Source organism: Macaca fascicularis, chromosome 1 (genome assembly GCF_037993035.2).
Source record: "Macaca fascicularis isolate 582-1 chromosome 1, T2T-MFA8v1.1".
Lineage (NCBI taxonomy): Eukaryota > Metazoa > Chordata > Mammalia > Primates > Cercopithecidae > Macaca > Macaca fascicularis.
Genome location: NC_088375.1, coordinates 122,117,017 through 122,125,871, shown reverse-complemented (window position 1 = coordinate 122,125,871; position 8,855 = coordinate 122,117,017). Strand labels below are relative to the sequence as shown.

General features: G+C 43.9%; 1 long non-coding RNA gene across 1 annotated transcript; it reads left to right on the top strand.

Annotated features, from left to right (window-relative positions):
* Window positions 1–352: 352 nt before the first annotated feature.
* Window positions 353–7,086, top strand: LOC135968675 (uncharacterized). Its single transcript, XR_010583614.1, has 2 exons — window positions 353–489; window positions 6,881–7,086. It is a non-coding gene; the product is annotated as an uncharacterized lncRNA (long non-coding RNA).
* Window positions 7,087–8,855: the final 1,769 nt, after the last annotated feature.

Below are 8,855 nucleotides of genomic sequence, written 5' to 3'. Positions count from 1 at the left end.
AAGGGATTGCTTATTTTCTAATCTTGCCCAAAGCCATCTCTATTTTGAGGGTCAGTTCCCTCCATCCTCATCCCAAGCCCAACATTAACTTGACTGACAGTGGCCCCCATCTCAGCATAGTTCCAAGAGGCTCTAACTGACCTTGTTTACATTGCATGGAAATGCGTCTGCACTGCAGAACTTTCAGTTTCAGGATTTTGCAAATTTTATGAGAATTTTCAGACAAGCTGATTTTTAGCTCCCCCTTTCCCCTCCAGCTAAAATCAAGATCTTTCATCCAGCTCTGATCTCAGAGGGACTTTTTTCTCAGCACTTAGGACATGATTAAATAACAGGCACGCGTGCACATACCAGCCCAAAACCCTTTTATTTCCCAGATCTTTCTTCAGTAACGAAGCCTGAAATGGAAAACTACTGTGCAAAGAAACTGTAGCTGCAAGAGGAAGAGGAATAATCAACATGCCAGCCCGGCTCCTTCTGGAGAGCGAGGTGAGAAGTTTGCTCCCGAAACAAGGGCAAATAAAATGTATGTATCAAATGAAAGCCTTTCCAAGGAGAACTTTGGGAGGTTTAGTGATTACTAGTTGGGGGTCCATTAGCTGTAGATAAGGGGGAGTCAGGAAACATCTATCTTCCATACTCTCCAGAGAGCCTGAAAGGGTAAGAAGAGCACTGGCTGCCAGGAGCATTGTTTTCATTGTCCAGTTGATGTGATCATTAACTCTTCCAATTATGGCAATATAAAGAAATCATTAAAATGCAATTATTACAGTTGTATAAGTTTATGGCTGCGTAACTACATCAAAAGGCCACCTTTGCAGGTCTTTATGTGCTCCATAAACCTGAATAAATTGCAGCAAAGAGAAAAAGATTACTTCAATATGAATCAAAAAGCAAATTCAAAAGTTTTGTGCTACTCTGTGGAGATAGCAGCAATGAATGGCTTGGGTCCTTCATGACCCCTGGCCTGCTAGGTGCCTACAAGAGTTTTCTCTTTGCTCTAGGTTTGCATCTGCCATGACCTGTCTTTGGTCAAACTGAGCCAAACAAATGAAAGCCAATTAAGTGCTTTAAAAAAAAGTTATCACTACCTCATACATTTATATAATGTTGTATAGTTCTCACATTTAACAACTTTATGGCACGATAAGATAATTAGCCCCATTAAATAAATTAAAAGCTAATAATCAAATAATTTTTAAGGAATTTGTCTAAGGTCACATGGTGGGCTGGATACCGTCAGTTTGTCCCCCACTACCCCACCCCAGACCCACTCTCCGCCCTTCTCCACCCTGCCCTGTGCCCTAGGAGGCTGACTTCTAGGGAGTGCATCCATAGGTCCCCTACCCTCTGATTTAGAGTTGGATTAGGCCAGTGGGAGGCAATAGCAAGAAAACAGAGGGTGGGAGAAGAGAGAAATTGGGATTTTTCCTCCCCTCACCCCTCCTTGTGGGGTCGTAGTCCGGCAGTGACCACTCTCCTCTGTCTACAGCCTCAGGGGCTGTCAGGCAGCCCTCTCTCAGTGATAGCCAGGGGCCTCTCCAGGTTCTGACCATTGGTCCCTCCCTTTGTTCCTGCAGGCCTAGAGATGGTAGCAGTGTCCCTGATATTGCTGGTCCCAGAGAGCATCACCATTCCTGGTTGATTTCCCTTCCTCCCGATGCATATCCCTTCTTTAAACCCTCTTCATTGTTTCTTTTGAATGTGCTCATTGTTTCCTGCGAGGTCTCTGACTGCGACACACAACTAATGAGTGCTGGGACCTGGACTAGAACCCAAATCATCAAAAACCCTAGGAGTCCAGGCCTCAATAATTTAGAAAATTTAATTTGCTCCAGACTCAGACATGCTAATTGTCATCACCATCAAAGTTCTACTTATTTTACTTGGCACTGTGCTGGGCCACTTACAGAGAGAATTATAAGAAGAAAAACCCTGCCATCCAGGAACCTTCATGCTGAGTCAAGCACGCTGAGATAAACTACTACGTATAGTACATGCATGGGACGGAGACATCCCAAACTACTGCCTGGGTAGACAGTGATGGGTTGAGAGGTCGTTGTGTGGAGTGAGGGTAAATGCATTGAGAGTCGAGGACTGAATATCTAGAAAAGCAGATGTTCTGTTTCCAAACTGGGTAGATGAGAGCAATTGGTCAGATCATTCAAAATTGCAAATGATCCTGAAACATTTCTGTTTGGCCTAGACATGTATAATTAGACAATATGTCATTGATTTGTTTGGGGATTTCTGCTGCAGATATGCCTACCTAATTAATTTTTATTAGACTAATAGTGAAGAGAGTTAATATTCTTGAAGTTCACACACACCACTGCCACCTGGGAGGTAGAAACAAGGGAATTTGGCCTCTAGTACTCCTGAAAGTGGGCTAAAGAGCAGATTACCGGTACATAGCCCACCATAGTCCACTGCCCACTTTTACGTAGGCCTGAAAACATTTTCACTCTGTAAGACCTGAGATCACAGGTTGTGAAATGCAGTTCAGCTTCTCAGGACACAGCAGGCCCTTCCTGATCTACATGGCTCTATACTCCTTCCTCTGAGGATTCAAATGCCTCAGAATAGCAACTTGGATCATAGACAGAGGCAGCAGTAAAAACCTGGTGTGGCTGGAGGTCAGAAGACCCTGGTTTTTGTCCATCTAAGTTAGGTCTCTCTGAGGAAGTCTCTGAGTTTTGCTGAATTTTAGTGTTCTATGTTTTAAGATGGAGAAAATAATACTTACATCAAGAGTTCAAGTGAGACACTGTGCCTGGCCTTTAGAGCACTTGCAATGATGAGCAAATGCTTTGTAAATGCTAACTTCTATATGTCAGCAATATTAGTATAGACTTTTAGTGTTGGAATCAGTCTTGCTCAGTTTGCAGGTAAGTTATACTGAATTCCAGCCATTGTAAGTTAATAGTGCTCTGATTTTTTCTTTTACGAATAATGACAGCTAATAGTTCTATGGTGCTTACTATCCACCAGACTATATTCTAAGCACTTTACAAAGATAAAACCATTTAATCCTTGCAATTACCCTCACAAAATAGGTACTATAATGGTCTCCATTCTAGAGATGAAAAACCCAGACTCAGAGAGGTCACATAGCTAATAAGTAGCAGGGCTGGGATTCAAATTCTGGGTCTGGTTCCAGAATCTGTGCTCTTTACCACAGTACCCTTTTGCCACGAGAATTACTGGGCAGCAAGGGAAAACCTAGTGTGCCAGAAAAATAATACAAATTATATGGTATCAGAGAGCTTTCTGGCTGAAGTGATGGAAGAAATTGTGCACAGAGAGATAAGATGGAAGAGGAACAGAGTAAGCAAAGGCATAGAGGTGGGAAGCTGCAGGATGTATATAAAAAAAAACAGCAAGTAGTTCCATCTGGGGTCATGAAGAGGCTTATGGGAGACAAGAAGTAACATTTTGAAGATGGGTTACAGTGAGGCAACCCCAGAATTTTCGGCTAAGCTACATAGATTTTTTCCTCCCTAGAGGGAATGGGGAGCTGCTAAAAGTGTTTGGGCAAGAGTTCAACAGGATCAGAATTGTGTCCGAGAAAGAGTTAATGTGACAGCTGTGTGTAGGATGGTGCCAAAGGCAGAGACTGCAGGCAGGCAGACCACGTGTCCCAACCATCTAATGGGCTGCTCTCCACCCACTGAGATAAATAAAGACTTGTTGACTGACTGACAGATAGGCTGATTGACACACTGCCTCCAAACCATAAACCATCACCATCAGAGAACCCCTCCTTCATCATCAACCCACAATGGCAGCTCTGCCTGAAAGTAGGCAAGGACTCTGAGGCTAAAGTAATTGGACAGAGCCACAATGCTGTATTTGTAAACGGAGAAGGGCCAAAAACTAGGAGACTCTCCACCAAAAACACCTCGAAGGAGGGAGACCAATAGCAAGAGAAACACCCCCCAGTGAACGGAACGTAACCCCAATTCTTTTTCCTTTTTTCTTGTATTCCTTCATCATGAAGGGAAAATGCATGGCAGCTGCGTAAAAAATGATGGTTTTATTTCCACATGTGAGGTTGTCAGGGAATTTGGCTATAACCTTTTATTAGACATTAATAATTTAGAAAAGGAAGAAGCATTCCCCAGTCAAATCTAATCTCGCACAAATAAATACTTTGCAGGGGAACGAAAGCGTCACATTCATCCTGGGATGAGCAGGTGATTATCAAGCCTCCGCACGTTGCCGGCATCCATCAGCTAGGCCATTCACTCTGGTTAATGGCAATTGCATTACTTTCCTTGGGTCTGTTTTCAGCAGTTAGATTCGTAGTTCTGGGTGAATCTCTCCTATACTGACTCTCCAAGGCTTCCTCTATGTGTCTGTGAGGATCTATGTTCTCTGTGTGTTTGAGTGTGTGCCGCAACAGTTATATAGAGGAAATAGTCTGGAGGGCTTGATGTTCATCAACAGGCTAACGTCCAGTATTAACCCAAGAGGCCCCCTGCAGCTTAATGTTCAATTAAGGCCAAAACATTCACTTTAGAGTGCAGAAGCAACTTTCACGTCATGCTCACAAGGAGGGGCACCAGTGTACAAAAAGCCCTGGTTGACTAGATGCATTTGAGTATTTGCTTCACGAATTAGGCATTTTTTGTCCCACGGTTCACATTTACAACTGGACACGAGTCAGCTCTTTGCAGCACTGTGCATATTGTCAGCTATTAGCCTGCTCTTACATGTTAGTCATAACGTTTTAGACATTCTTATATTGAGGTTTCTGATTGCAAAGGCACCCCTTCCCTTAGTAAAAGGAAGTGGGCATTAAGGAAGCAAGGATGAAGTAGATAATATAACCAAGAGAGGAATGTGTTGACTAGCAAGTATAACTGAGCTAATTTTTTCACTGTAAACAAACGTAGTCACTATGATACATTTTCCCACTGTCTGTCCTGGGTCCATGGACCAGATAAGAAGCTTGGCCACAGGTCTGCCTCACTTGGCAGAATGAAGGTTTATTCTCATTCACTTTTCTACTACTCTCTTAATGTCAACCTTCCCACCCTCAGGTGAAGCAATTCTCCTCAACCAGGCCAGGTCCCTGGACAAAGCCATAAGGATCTCAGGCAGCTGCCACTCTCCCTACAAAGTGCCCAAAAATGAGGATAGCTCAGTAACCTACTGGTAAACCAGTTCTCCAAGTGGGCAGGAAACACAAACGCTGAGTTACAGTATTTGCCCATTTCCATGATGTAAATACGCCCACTACAGCCAATTTCAAGGAATCAACAGTTTAACAGCCAGCTTTTAACATTCCTGAACATTTAACAATCCGCCAGTGAGAGTCAACTTCAGCACAGCACTACCAGATATCCATGCCCCGCACTGTCCCTGAAGGCCTCCGGGCTTAGACAGGTGGTGGGATGCCCTACGCACTTGCCGTTCAGCCCCTGGAGTGTGTGCAACAGCAGAACCCAACATGCTTCCTAATCAACATCTTGTTCAGAAAGTGTCACTTGCCATAAATATAGGCTTTTAACCTGTCTTCTTGGCAGCCACCTCTGGGAGTAGGGACAGGGAATTCATCATAAATTTCAGAGCTGGTAGATTTCAAGGGAGCAGGAGAGGCTCTTCATCCACAGGAACTGTGGAGGGAGCATGTCTCCCAATCCCCATCACAGAGGAGGAGGACAACTATCCAGCCTTTTCAGTGTCTGTCACTGTTCTGAGAGTCCAGGCCAGAGAGAAACACAGCCTGGATTTTGTTTACATAAAGTACAAGAGGGAGAGTAAGGGAATACTGACCTCAGTGGTTTGGAGATTGGAGATCTGCACCGGTTCAGACTTGGAAACCCATCAACAGTTATTAAGGGGATTACAGGAAACATTTTGTAAGCATAAAAGCTGTTGCCAGAGGCTAGAGAGAGGAAACAAACAAAACACAGAAACAGGGAGCTGGGAACTGAGACAGGGTCAGAGACAGAAATGAAAGGGGAGAGAGACAGGAACAGATGGATAGAGATGGTACTGAACCAGAGCCTGTTAAACTTAAAAAGCCTGAGATGGACATATTTCTTTATTGATCCCAAGCTCTTGGGTGCAGTTCAAACCCCATTCAACCAATGCTCCCTATCGCCTACCTCAATTCATGGTTTAATTTTTCATCAGAGCTGACAACATACCCTCCACTTTGTTCAGACTCATAGGCCCTAGCAAAATGCTCTAACCCGACTCTGTGGCTTTCTGTAGGGCATTTCCCTTCTAGAAACATTGTCTTCCCTTCCAAATGACTTTATCTTTCCCCAAACTCATTCTAACCCTCACTTCGTCCAGACTTTCCCGGTTAACTGCCCTGGCTTTGAGCACTTTATTTCTCTCTTGCTCCCTTACCACTTAGGTGTTCAGTTTGGACAAACCTTTATCCTGGTGATCTAATACAATTCTGCAACTATGCAGTGATGTGACTGACCTTAGACAAGTCGGGTCCCTTCCTTGCACCTCCATTTCTTCAGCTGTTTGAGGAAATATCTGACTGGATGACTTAGTTTCTTTGCAGCTCTGACATTTATCAACTGTAAGCGACAGGGTCCACAAAGAACAAGATCAACGAATGGAGAAATGTGCCAATGAGAGAGGGACAGATTTATGGGTGGCCAAATGAGGTCTGAGAGAAATTGATGGCAACAGTGTGGCCATGATGTGTAGTTGTCTCACTAGCTGCTCTTCCCCTCTCCCACAATAACAGTTGTCTACCCAGAGTAAAGGCTATATATCCCGACTTAATTTACTATACTTGACTAAGTACTGGCCTAACAGACACAAACAAAAGTGATTCATAGCAGCTTCTAGGACCCTGTCTTATAAAATAGCTCATGCTCATCCTTTGTTCCCCTTTCTTCTTTAGTCCTTTCTCCATCTTGCTGCCTGGAATGTGGATGTGATGGCTGGGGCACTAGCCTCCCTCTTGGTCTATTAGGATGAGAACTACAAGGAGTTGGAAAGCTCCTGCATCTGGGAAGACGTCACAGAACAGAACCTCCCTTCCAGTTCCAAACTAGATCCCTCTGGACTTTTCCTGAGAAAGCGATAAACTTTCTTGTTTAAGCCACAGTTATTTGGGGTGTCTGTTACTTAAAGCACAATGTAATCTTAAATGATTCAAAGGACATTCTAAGGTTGAGGAGGAATTACCAAGAAGCCCAGTCAGATGGTGAAAGGTGACTGGTGTCTGTGGCTAATAGACCACACATTACAAGAAACAGGGAAAGGGCTGGCAACAAGGGCAGTGTAATCTCCTAGTTTCTTCACTACCAGTCTCAGACATTTGTGAGCAGTTTACAAGGCCCATCTTTAAAGCCTGTCTCCAGCAAACCTCTTTTTGTCCAGCCCAGCACCTCCAGGACCTCCTGTCCTCAAAGCTCCTGGGACACTCTATATTACTTATTTGGCACTTGCCAACATGCCTGATACTGTCTTTTTGAGTGTTTCCAACTTCCAATCCCAGCTAGATTATATGCTCCTTGAGAAAAGAGATTTTTCTTGCTTTTCCCCACAGACGCAATGATGACATCTCAAGTTTTCTGGGCAGACTAGATTTCAAATATTCTGTCCTGGTGCTCCCTAAATTTAAAAAAAGTTAATGTTTAAACTACATCTGCAAAACAATCTTTTTTAACCTAATACCAGAACAAAAATCCCAATTTGGGACTCAGAAAATCTGATTCCCATATTCACAGACCTTCCTAGATGCTCAGTTAGATGCTCCTAGATGCTTCAACACTTGATGGATTGAAAGTGTCTTGACAAGGGCCCAAGGGCATCTAAGTGGAGAGAATGATGTACAGGAATAGGGAAGGTTATGAAGCATGACGGGTGGAGGGAATGTGATTGACAGGGTATCATCAGGACTGGGAGAAGATTCTGGGCCTAGACAGTGACCAATGGGCCATCACACAGGGAGAATAGCAGCTTTCCTGATAATGCATAAAACCTGTGCTAGGTATCTGGGACCTTGCTTAGTGGGAAACTGGGAAGGGTCTTTTTTTAAGCGATAAAATTCATGGCCAGACTTCCTGTTAAAGGTAGTGAACTGAAGACACACATCTAATTTCACTCCCTCCCCAAGCCTCACTAAAATTACAGCAAAGGGATTGTTTACAAAGGTGTAAACCCACAAGGACAAGGCAAAATGGGAAAGGAGAAAATAGCAATAAAATTGTGGAAGCTGCAAAGTGGATGGGCAAAGGATAATGAACTTGACAGATTTGAGAAATCTAAGTGAGGAAAGCTAAAAGTCAACCTGATGTATACCACAGAATCCTCAAAATGCCCTGGCATTGGCAGCACAAAATATTTCTGGAAGTAGAGGTGAAGAGAAGTTGTCAAAATAAGGAGAACAGGTAGAAAGCTGTTTCAGGAGCAGCAGCTCTCAAACCTCCTCCATTCCAGCACCGGGCAGTGCCCATCCCCCATGCTGGCAAGAGACTGCAAGTTTACTGTCTGCAGAGGGTGAACCCGGGGGCTCCTAGGTGCCACTGTGAAAGGTTCACTCTACCAGAACAGAGAGGCCAAACTCTGGCATTCCAAGTGCTTTTCCAACATTATGAGACATTGAACAAGAGCTCATGTAAGAATTAGAAAATAGAGACCAAAAGAAAGAGAACAAAGCAACTAAAAATGTCTGAAGCTATGAAGAAGACCACTTTATAACTAGACCTCATTAGAAAGTGCCAGCAGTTCACATCCTTGGCTCCATTGGCCCTTCACTTGCCTCTCTGTGCCTGGGAAGACCGACAGCACACAGCCATGAATGTCAGTTTGAGGGGCCTTACACCATGTCTGTCCAATAGTTCTCACACTTAGCTCTGGGGAACCTGGGC